Source organism: Cibotium barometz, chromosome 54, assembly GCF_041138505.1.
Source record: "Cibotium barometz isolate CiBa-2024 chromosome 54, ASM4113850v1, whole genome shotgun sequence".
Lineage (NCBI taxonomy): Eukaryota > Viridiplantae > Streptophyta > Polypodiopsida > Cyatheales > Cibotiaceae > Cibotium > Cibotium barometz.
This window is the reverse complement of record NC_141099.1, coordinates 5,354,556-5,366,679: the sequence shown is the minus strand read 5'-3', so window position 1 is coordinate 5,366,679 and position 12,124 is coordinate 5,354,556. Positions and strand designations below refer to the sequence as shown.

The 12,124-nt window shown below is 41.8% G+C and overlaps 1 pseudogene; it reads right to left on the bottom strand.

Annotated features, from left to right (window-relative positions):
- Positions 1-376: 376 nt before the first annotated feature.
- On the bottom strand, positions 377-10,448 carry LOC147607797 (ABC transporter C family member 5-like; annotated as a pseudogene).
- Between the last annotated feature and the right edge of the window lie 1,676 nt (positions 10,449-12,124).

Below are 12,124 nucleotides of genomic sequence, written 5' to 3'. Positions count from 1 at the left end.
GCAAAGAAAAAGACACTTGCCCCCCCCAGGAAAGAATCCACCAAGGAAAGAACACAGGAGGTATTATGTCATAGCATGTTTACCAAAAATTCATAATTATATTTTTTCCTACAAAAAGAAGCAGCCATTTTGCTTTACATACGATAAAGTCACAACCCTAGATAGCAAACAATACCAACCAAAATATATGCTACACGTGTGTGCGCATTTACCAAGTTGTGTGTACATGTGTGTGTGTGTGTGTACACACACACACACACACAACTTGGTAAATGCGCACATGTGTGTAGCAGTTTCTTTTTTTCTTTTTCTTTTTGGGTAAGGAGGAGGAGAGTATATATACTCATGTATGCAGGCAAATAGCTCAATTGTCCAGCTAGCTCTTTACCTTAAAAAGATCACTTCTAGTGTAAGCATCAACTGCACTAAATGGGTCCTCAAGAAGATAGATATTTGCATCTTTGTATAGAGCCCGTGCAAGTTTAATCCATCGTTTCGGACCACCACTAAGGTTAATACTCCTTTCACCAATGATTGTCTAATCTCCATGGGAAAACACGGTCAAGTCCTTCTTTAGTGCACATAATTGGAGTATGACCTTATACTTTTTTTTTGTCCATGGGACTCCCAAACAAAATGTTTTCTTCTATGTTGCGAGTCTCAATCCATGCTGCGAGACATAGGCTTTTTGTCCACAAACGTTCACTTGAAGAGTTGAGTCATAAAAGTCACTTTATATGCTAAACCAATACAACCTAAGTAGAATATCAGAGTGGGCATTTCAAAAGATAGGTCCCAGTTGAGCACACCATCTTTGATTTCAACTGCCATGTTTGAGGCACCCTTGTGAACCTTAAGAAGAACTGCATCCTTTGGCAGCTCCTCCTCTTCCAGGAAACTTGAGACTCGGTCCCAAGGAGACTTTCATTTGGGCAATCATAGCCATGAGATCAAGAAAGTTCCGCAACAAAGACTCTTTCAGAATGCAAAATGTGGCTATGCCAAAGGCAATCACAGACACAAAAATTGGCACCCCCCAGAATATGAACGTGACTACTGCCTGTGCAAAGAGATCTTTCCGCAACCATCCGTATTCTTCTTCTATCAAACTTTCTAGCTTAGCCCAGTATCCTCCCATGCTTGCAGTTTCCTGAAGTGGTCCGCATCATGCGCTTATCTTTTTCGTTGTCATAAAGTGATCCTAATAATTCTCCTGCAGCTTGGCCAAGGGAATGTTGTCAATAATAGAGATAATTTTTGTAGCCAAAGTTGCAATGAAGGCCACCCCGACACTTCTGTACAAAATCCCAAGTGCCAACATAATTTGCAAAGGCAAAACCTAGCTATCATGCAAATACTAAGAAAAGTCCCCAATTCTCTGCACATCCATAGACATGTAATTCATGATCTCCCCACCACTGAGGCTTTTCGGGGCTTGACTTAAAAGGCGGAGCCCCTTGCGGTACACAAAGGCTGTCAAAGCAACCCGAAAATGCATCCCTAGTAGATTAATCCCCATGTACCACTAACGATGTGTGTAAGATTCCTCCCTCCAGCTTTTGATGATGTAAAGATGTAAGAACCTCCCCTTTAGTCTGTTGTAATCATCCCCTCCCCTTCAGAATGGAAAAAGATCTTGTTTGACCCTGTTTTGGTCTAGAGAGGGAGAAAATATTCTAGAGAATAATTTTGAGATATTTTTGGATACAAAGTTACCCTTTTATTTTAAGATGAATTCCCCTAAAAATAGAAGTTTAAAAAGATTTTTCCAATGTGCATTAGATATTAATTGAATATGTGCACTACTGGACACCTTAGCCTAGGGGTACCTATTTTCAGAAAATTATGGATTAAGGTCCAAAGAGTGTTCTAATGGGCCTATAGGATTAATCCAAGTGTTTGAATAATAAAAATGCCAGAAAAAAAGAAAATCCACCAAAAATGAATAAATTTTCACAGAAGATGAAGAGTTGACTAGTACTGGTACTTAAAGTAGTATAAAAATGTGAATTTTGACACCTCAGGAGAGAGAGAACCCCTCAACAAAAAGGCACCTAGAAATAACATCAAGGAGGTCATTTTTTATTCAAAAAAATCATAAAGTGGCTAGATATTTTATCTCTCATCTCTTCTCTTTCAAACTAGATCAAAAAGTGGACAAATTAGTCTAAAACTTGTCCAAATTGGATCAAAATGAAGCTGGAACCCTCTGGATCCTAGTTGGACTTGGTTGGTGACTCCATCATCTATAAAAAGAGCCCCACTCCTTTGTATTTTCATCTTAGTGTATTTACATGCTAGTGTAAGTTTGATTTTAGTGTAATTCCATCATCCCTCTACCTTGCCTCTCCATTGTGAAGCTTTGGTGCTTCACTAAACCTCTTCTTCTCTTGGAGATTGCCCTCTTCTCTTGGTGGCCAAGCCTCTTCTTTGAGGGCTACACATCTCCTTAAAGAATCAAGCTAAAAACCAAGGGTAAGCCTAAACAATGATGTTTACTCTCTTCTTTGGATGGTAATATTCTTCCCAACCTCTCTACATGCTTGGGAAGCTTTCTATTTCATGGTTTCTTCTTAGAACCATGGCCTTATTGATTTATGTTGTTTAAATGAAGTAATGTTAATCTCCTATGCTACTTAAATGTATTGTTTTTTAATCTATAATCTCTCTTTTTGAAAGAATACTCACTTTTACGGGTTAAATCATTCTTGGGAGGATAAATCTTAGTTCTTATCTCATTTTCTTAGCAAAACTCTAAAGCTAACAAGCTAGAGATGAAGATTAAACATTTTTATGATTATTAATCTACTTAGAATGAGGTTAATTCATTGAAGTTTGTTTTTATGATAAGAAATCTTATATTTGTTCATTTTATGATGAAAGAGAGCTTATGATAACATTCATATATTTATTTTCATTTGGAAATTATAATTAGATATTTTTTAAATAACAAGATGCTTAGATGCAATTATGCTTATATTTATGCATAAAATAAATTTTATGCTAAAAGTGGAATTTTGAGCATTCTTATTTCATAGAAAATGCGGGGAAACTATGGCAAAAAATTTCTCATTAGAAAATGAATTTGAATTTATGCATAATAAATTTTATGCCAAAAGTGGAGTTTTGAGCATTATTAATTTTAGAAATCATAGTTCTTCTCTCATTTTCAAATGGGATTATGAATATAATTCACTTAAATAAAAATGAATTAGAATGTGTGCATAAGTATTTTATGCTAAAAGAGAGATTTTCATGATATTTTATTTTGGAAAATAGAGAAAAGAATGTGAAAATATTCATAGGGGTGCATCGAGAAAACATGGATAAAATTTTAATCAGAAAGAGGACTCACGGACATAATTAACTTTTGGAATTATGAAGTATACGGCTAGATTCTCAAGAAATAGAATCTTAAATACATTCTACAGGAAAAGGATTTCCCAGAAAAAAAGACCAGAAACATCCTTAGTTGGATGAACGTAAATACTTATGTGACTGACTTATTCCTAGAGTCCCTGGAAAAGGATTCTCGAATTCTTGAAAGGATTGAGGATTCGAAGGTGAATGGGAATTTAGACTTAATTGAATTGAGTCAAGAAAAAGTTGTCTTTAACTAAGCCAAGTAATGGCCGAGACTTAGAAAGTTTTATCGATATGTAAAGTAGAATAAATGTACTCTTAACCTAGTTGATTATGGAACAAACATTCTGATAACTAGATCAAGGAAAGTTGATAATCAAACCTGATTATGGAACAAAAATTCTGATACTAGATCAAGGAAAGTTGATAATCAAACCTGATTCGCTCAAAGCGAAAAGAGACCATCTTTTTTGTTAAGATTGGAATGATGTGAATGAATGTGGAAATGATGTGAGATGATGTGGAATGATGTGGGATGATGTGAATGAATGTGGAAATGATGTGGGATGATGTGAATGATGTGAATGAATGTGGGATGATGTGAATGAATGTGGAATGATGTGAGATGATGTGAATGAATGTGGAATGATGTGAATGAATGTGGAATATTGTGAGATGATGTGAATGAACGTGGAAATGACATGGGATGATGTGAATTGATGTGGAAAAGTGTGGAATAATGAGAAATGACGTGAAATGATCAGAAATGATGTGGAATGATGAGAATGATGATGAATGATGTGAAATGATGAGGAATGATGTGAAATGATGAGGAATGATGTGGAATAATGTGGAAAGATGGGAATTTTACTTGGAAGCTATATTTGCATGTGAAACCTGTTTTTTTAAAAGATTGTTTTACGTCAAGAATGTTGGGGGAAGCATTTTGACTATCTTATGGAATAAGGTCATGGGGACCTAAGTGGAAAACATTGCAAACATCTGTGGAGAGTCAAAGAAGGACGTCTCACGTGGCAAGGTCGGCCAAGGTCTTGATGATTGACCAGCCTCGGTTCGGTTAAAATGGTGAGCTTTTGGTACAGTGGATGAGGGGCCAAGGAAACGGCCTATGAGTGGAGTGGTAGGTCACCTGCAAAGGAGTGGTAGGTCACCTGTGAAGGAGTGGTAGGTCACCTGCTGCAAGAAGCCTAGAGGGTGGTGACCATAAGGTGCTCGAGCTCTGGGTCACCCAGGATACCCATACGTGCATCGAGGAAGAAATGGAGCATTGAGTTGGAGTTTTCTAAACACGGGCATGGATCTGGTTGGTTGACCTTGCTAGTCTTAACGGATGAGTCCTTGGTAACTGGATCTCATTGGTTGATCTAGCTGATCTTCAACGGAGAGTCCATATGGATTTTATAAGATTATACTCATGGGTACTATGAGCTAGGAACTATTGAAAAGGCCCGTGAGTGAAGTACTAGGTGAGCCTAGAGGGACTGACCAGGTGGTGAGCATTCTGGTTGTTGCCCATGATGCCATAGGTATGCTGAGGAAGGAATGACCGGAATTTGGATTTTATGGTTGGAAAGTGGAGATGGTAATCTTCTTCCCAACCTCACTACATGCTTGGGAAGCATTCTAATTCATGGTTTCTTCTTAAAACCATGCCCTTATTTATTTATGTTGTTTAAATGAAGTAATAATAATCTAAATGTATTGTTTTTTATTTGTAATCTCTCTTTTTGAAAGAATACTCACTTTTATGGTTAAATCCTTCTTGGAAGGATAAATCTTTAGTTCTAATCTCATTTTCTTACCAAAACTCTAAACCTAACAAGCTAGAGATGAAGATTAAACATTTTTATGATTATTAACCTACTTAGAATGAGATTACTTCATTTAAGCTTGTTTTTACAATAAGAAATCTTGTATTTATTCATTTTATGATGAAAGAGAGCTTATGATAACATTCATATATTTATTTGCATTTGAAAATTATAATTTAAAATTTTTCAAATAACAAGATGCTTAGATACAATTATGCTTATATTTATGCATAAAATAAATTTTATGCTAAAAGTGGAATTTTGAGAATTCTCATTTCATAGAAAATGTGGGGAAACTATGGCAAAAAATTTATCATTAGAAAATAAATTTAAATTTTTGCATAATAAGTTTTATGCCAAAAGTGGAGTATTGAGCATTATTCATTTTAGAAATTACGAGAATGTTATGTACAATTCTTCTCTAATTTTTAAATGAGATTATGAATATAATTCATTTAGATAAAATTGAATTAGAATGTGTGCATAAATATTTTATGCTAAAAGAGGGATTTTCGTGATATTTTATTTTGGAAAATAGAGAAAAGAATGTGAAAATATTCATAGGGGTGCATCGAGAAAACATGGATAAAATTTTAATCAAAAAGTGGAATCACGAATATAATTAACTTTTGGAATTATGAAGTATACATCTAGATTCTCAAGAAATAGAATCTTAAATACATTTTGAATGTTGTGTACGAGGGCCTCGTACAGGCCATTTTTGCACCTCTTTAGCTCTCCTTTCTTGTGTGGCACATTGTCTTGTGGTGGTACGTGGAGCTGGTGGTTTGTAGCCCCACTCTAGGCAATAATGCTGCAGAATAAGCCAACCCTCTTGGCCAATCAATCCTCCTAGTGCAAGACCCCTTTCCATAGTGCTAGGTTGAGTCAACCTCAAGCTGCCCCAACATTCAAACAATCATCTATTGAGGACATTGATGATCACATCCGATGGTTTATCTCCATGCAGCAAGAGTCGTAGCCTTAAGCGGGAGGATGGTGTGAGGTGAAAAAAAGAAAAAAGAACCACGCCTCTATAGCCCTTCACCTCCCAAACTTGGAAAAGAACAACACAACGGAGGCACCACCAGCAGCCACCGGCTGGAATACTTCTCGCGATTCACCACCCACCCACACAGAAAGACAGCACAAAACAGGGGCACCATAGACAAGGTAAACACCTAGCAATATATTTCCAATCACTTCATACAAGCTTTTCCCGACACAGAAGTCTTACTCACACAACCATACAAACACTCTTGGATTTACTGCCAAGGGAATTCCACCACGGCCACACCACCTCAGGAATTATGACCTTGCGTCTGACGACCAAGCCTTTGCAAACCACAAACACATCAACACTCTGACTTGTCACTGTCGAGGATACACCACATCCTCAATCACCGCGAACCTCTCGCCTGCGTGCTGTGCCAACCACACCAGAAAGAACCCGGCCACTTCTCTCTTCAGAGGGCATCCCACCAGCTAACCCTCAACTCTCTCTGCAGCCCATCACTTCTGTGTGTGTCGCCAGCAGCTACCCAAACATCTCTCTCTCTCTCTCTCTCTCTCTGTGCTGATCCTCTGCCAGCCTCACAACGAACACTTCCTCTGCCACCACAGACAGCTTCTCTGCACTGCTACCGGCCCCACCAGCCAAGCAGCAACACCTCTCCTAACCTCTGCTTCACTCGGCACCCGCTCACGCTGTCCACTGTCGGCTTCACCTACGTGGTCCACACCAGCCTACGCTTTGCCAGCCTGTCACCTTGATGCCACCCTTGTCTTGCTTCCACACTTGCAGACAACCATCACCTCGAGAGCCACCAGCAGCTGCTCAACCACACTCTAGCATCTGGCGCCCTCTTGCGCTAGTCAGCTGCTGCTGCTGTGCTACCTGCTCTCCACTCTGTCCCCGCAGTATCACGAGCCACCACTTCTCGCACCCAAGGCGGCTCCCCTCGACTGTTCGCTACCAGCCACCGTAGCCTCTGTTGGCAGCTGCACCCTCTGTACGATCACTCCTGCGCTTTTAGCTGCACACGCCCGAACTGTTCTTCGCTTGCAGCTCTCTAAGCGCCACAAACCTCTCGCTAGCGTCTGTCTCTGCAGAGTGACCAGGGTGACTCTCGAGACAACACGACCAAGGCGGCCCTTCTCTACATATGCCTGCAGGGCTGCGCCCGAGAGCCCAAAAACAAACAAGGCGGCTACTTCCCTTTATCTGCAGCAGCTGCGCATCACCCGCCGACTCGCCCACTCTCCAGCTTTTCGCGATCCTTCCTTCACATGCTGGCCAACGTTGGCAAAAATGTAAACATCCATGTGGCCTTTGCTTTATTGGCCACGTTAATTATTATTTTTCTTCTAAGGCCTAGAAGATGGCCATCATCACTCTTTTTCACACCAAAGCTCAAAGCTACATCCCTTTCACCTTTAATTGCCCAAATGCTTTCATATATACTTTCAAATGCAATCTTCCAGTGTCCAATTATACTGGATGCGCACACATCAAAGCTGCCGAACGGCTGATACCACCTGCACAGCAGACTACGTTCCAGACATGCCTGCACAAGCCCAAAACAAAACCATTCACCCTGTACACTTTCCAGTGCATTCCCAAACAAATCCTTCACACATGCCATGCATCCATATGTACATAGGCCCAAAACATCTTTCAGAAAAATGCTTGACAAATGGCTTCTTGGTCCTCTTTCTGTCCACTCTATAAGGCCCTGTTGTTGTTGACTAAGTGATTCAATCAATTTCTAGTTGACCACTTTGTAGACTAGACCACTCTAAGAACACCTTCCTTCGCAGCATCCAACCTAGTAACTATGAGGACCTCACTATCCAAGAGCTAGGGAAGCTACAACTACTGCCAAGGAAGAGGGTGTTGGAGCTCATAACATAGACACAGCGTTGGTGGCCCACCTTTCGACTTACACTGGTGATTTCATGATGTGTGAGTAGGTGACATATGTCTTACATAGGTCAACCCAATAGAAGATCCAAGAGAGTCAGCCCATACCAACTACATTGTTATAATTTCACAAACTAGCCTCCCAACTTGAGAATGCACGACTAATCTTTGAAAATGTTGTGGGTTCTATAAGTCCAATAATGACATAATTGGATGACCCCCTGGCTCCAGAGCTGAAGTGAGCTAGAGGAACTCAAATTGAGGTAGAAACCTCCGAGTGAGGAAAGTACCTTTCTCCAACTCAAAAGGGAGATTAAAGAACTGAAGACTCAGTAAGAAGCAAAAAAGGACCTGTGGTGTGCTATATTTCAGTCACTTAGACATACCATTCGAGAAAGCCCAAAGAGGAGGTTCTACAACTTTTGTGAAAAAGGCATACATGATGAAAGGGATTGCTACTACCTCAAGGGGTTCAATTAGCTTCATTAGGTAGTAGCAAACTTCTCAATACACCTCAATAGCCTCCAACTTTGCTCATTATACCACAGCTACCCTGGCTATTCCACACACCTTCCCCTTTTGCTACATTGCTCACTCCTCAAGTGAACTACCTTCCCCCACTCATATCCAATCCTCCTGCACACCATAGCCACCATGGAGCAACCCCCATGAACCATCCTCCTCACCCTCCCCAACCCCAGAATAATCGAACCATCCTCTACCTACAAATGTGGGGAATATGGTCACTACCAAAGCTGCTACCCCCTTCTTTAAGGTGATTTTCCCTACAAGCATTGCCCTAACTCAAAAGATCAGTATACCCAGGATTTCCCCCACCAACGAGCATCCACTTCCTCTGACTTCACATTTCCACTTCCAACCGCATACCTCGTCTTTGTCATACATTCCCCATCCGCTTTCTCACCTTCCTCTCCCACCCTTGGTCTGTCCGTCACACCAATAAAAATTCATGAGGACCCACCATCCACCCATCATGGTCACTGGATCACAAAGGAAGGCTATGCCTACTACAAATCAACAAGAGGAGGAGCATGCTGATAACACTCTCCCCCTTCCCCAAATAGTCATCAATCAATCCTTCTTTACAAGCATTCAAGGACCTCCACAACCTACCCTCTATGTCAGACAAACAACCTACCCCTCTCTTTTGCTTTCCAGAGAACCACTTCTGCCTTTCTCCGTAGAGGATCTCCTCAAGAAAAACACAATGTCACTAAACCTCTTCGATCTTATTTGGATTAGCCCCAGTTTCCGCCAAGGTTTCAGTGCCCTTCTAGAGTAGCTCCATGATATGCCAACCACTTCTAGTGGTGGTGGACTGTATGGTGGGTTCCGCTTCCTTTAGGCTTCGCTGGTTACACAAGTATCAGCCAAGCCAATCCCTCCCTTACTAACTACCAAAGCCCCCACCTTTTTGTGGAAATTCATGGTACTAAACTTTCTGGGGCAATAGCTGAGAGCAGCTCTGGGGTGAACCTTATGTCTAAATTCACACTCCATGCCTTAGGTCTCAAGGAGCTAACTTCTGTGTTTGGAGGCTACCCAATGGGAGGTGACCCCCATCAGCCTAGTAGAAGGTGTCATTGTCATTTTATCCAAGGGATTCCGTTCTGTCTAGACTTTGTGGTGATTTGACTTCCTGAAGTGAGACGTGCTTATTCCTTACTCATTGGTTATCCTTGGCTTTAGAGTAAGGGTGTTCTCCACGATTGGGGTTCTAACCAATTATGGATTCCTCAATAGCAAGGGCCACAGGAGCTAAAACTAGAAGAAGGCTTGGATCAAGGCATCCGGGGTGCCATAGTAGCTCCCACAGCTTTTGCAATTCCTTCTCCTCTGACATCCTGGCTCAACCATGATGAAGGAATTATTCCCCATAACGATGAATTAGAACTTCTCAACTGGCTTAGGTAGCCCAAAAGGCTTGATATCATACATGGTGGAAATCACATAGGTATCAACCAAATCCAGAACTATGAAGCCATAGGCCTCAGAGAACTAGTCTCAAGGGTTTCCACAGAGGGCACAAAATGGTAAAATCTCTCTCCCACAAGGCTAACAAGCCCCCAAACACCAATCCAACTACTACCCCTGCTAGCTCTAGAGCAGCAAGTAGGGAGACCCACCAAAGGGGTCTAAGGGCACTCCACCTTTCTCTCCCACCACAAGGCTAACAAGCCCCCAAACACCAATCCAACTACTACCCCTGCTGGCTCCAAGGCAGCAAGTAGGGAGACCCACCAAAGGTGTCTAAGGGCACTCCACCTTTCTCCATGGGGGAGTGTTCTAAGTCTTGGATGGAAGACCATTACGGCACATTCCCAATCTACTGCAACTCTAATCTAGCATGTGTGGTGTGATTCTGGTTAGGGTTTGGGAGTGCTAATCACTTGTTCCCTCTTGCTTCCTCTCTCTCTCTCTCTCTCTCTCTCTCTCTCTCTCTCTCTCTCTCTCTCTCTCGTGATTAGGCTAACCAACACAATCTTCTTCCACAGAGATCCCCCACGATCTTCATGAGAGATCTTTCATCACCTGTTAGATTAGAGCAACTGCCTTGGTGTGACGACAAGTGCGGGTGAGGAGTAGCCATGGTCGAGCACTTGAGCCATGCTCGAGCTCGACAGATAGGCAACTTCCCATGACACAGTTAGGGTAGGGTTTCCTTAACAACTTTTATAGATGATTTTTCTAATTTCACAGGCACCCATCTTGTGTCCAAGCTAGAGGCCTTTTCTGAACACCTTTCTCAATTAGCTTAGTTTTTCACCAAAATTAATGTCGATCCTCTAGAATCTGCCTCAACCCTTTCAAGTGTCATTTCTTAGTGTTCTAGGACACCCTCCTTGGACACATTATCTCTTCCAAGGGCTTGGCTCCCAATCTAGATAAAATCATTTCCATCCTCTGCCTTCCTCCTCCAATTAGCTCCAAAGGCACCCAAGACTTCGTCTCGTGGACACATAGGCTATCATCGTCATTTCATTGACATGTATGCCAATGTGGCCCTTCCACCCACCACTGATTGGCCGTGACCAATTCTAATTCTTGACACAAAGAATAGACTACTGTTGAATTGGCATAGTTTTCCCTTAACCGAAATCATCAAGAATCTAGTTGGAAGCTCGGTCAAATGATGGGTAGATTACCCTGATGAGAGATCAATGATTCTCATTAAGAAAATCTAGATTCAGGGAAAAGGGTTTTGTGGAGCCAATCTCGAACTGGGAATTCTACTTGCATAGAACCTCTGTTTTCTTTTAAAGGACTGTTTAATGCCTAAGAAGAGACTCGTTTTGCAGCAGCTGGCGTAGTCTCATCGAGGGACGTCACTCATAGAGCGAAGAATCTACTGAGGTCTTGACCAGCCTTGATATAGTTAAAATGGTGGGCTTCCGGTTACGATGGATGGGCAAGGACCGACGAAGCGATCCCTGAGTGAACTGCTAGGACACCTAAATAGGATTTTAAAAGATTCTGACCAGGTGATACATGGTCTCGCGGTGCTACTTGAAAAGATGCAGGGGGGAAGAGAGCTTGAGCTCTTGCAAGCACACACACACACTCACAAAACCCTAATAGAGAACACACAAGGTGAGAGGCTGAAAATCTTCTTCTTCTCTACTCAACACTCAACACACCATATACAAGAATAAGAGTACACATAATATGAAAGGTACTCAACCAATACATACACGGGTTCTCTATAGTGTGAACTCGACTAAATGAGCTGGCACTATAACTATGCCAGTCTCTAGAATGGCTGTCACATAGCCTGTCATCCCACTGGCTGTATATCACCCAAGATCTCGCCAACCATGCCAGTGGTGTAAGTGTGGGGCCTATCCCCCAGGCGGGTCATCAGTGGCCACCGCCTCACTAGACGAGCTCGATATCTCAACACTCCCCCTCGAGCTCAACTCCATCTCATGTACACCAAGCAAAGCCCTGAATCTGCGGAGCTTCTCTGTACCCAATGCTTTGGTGA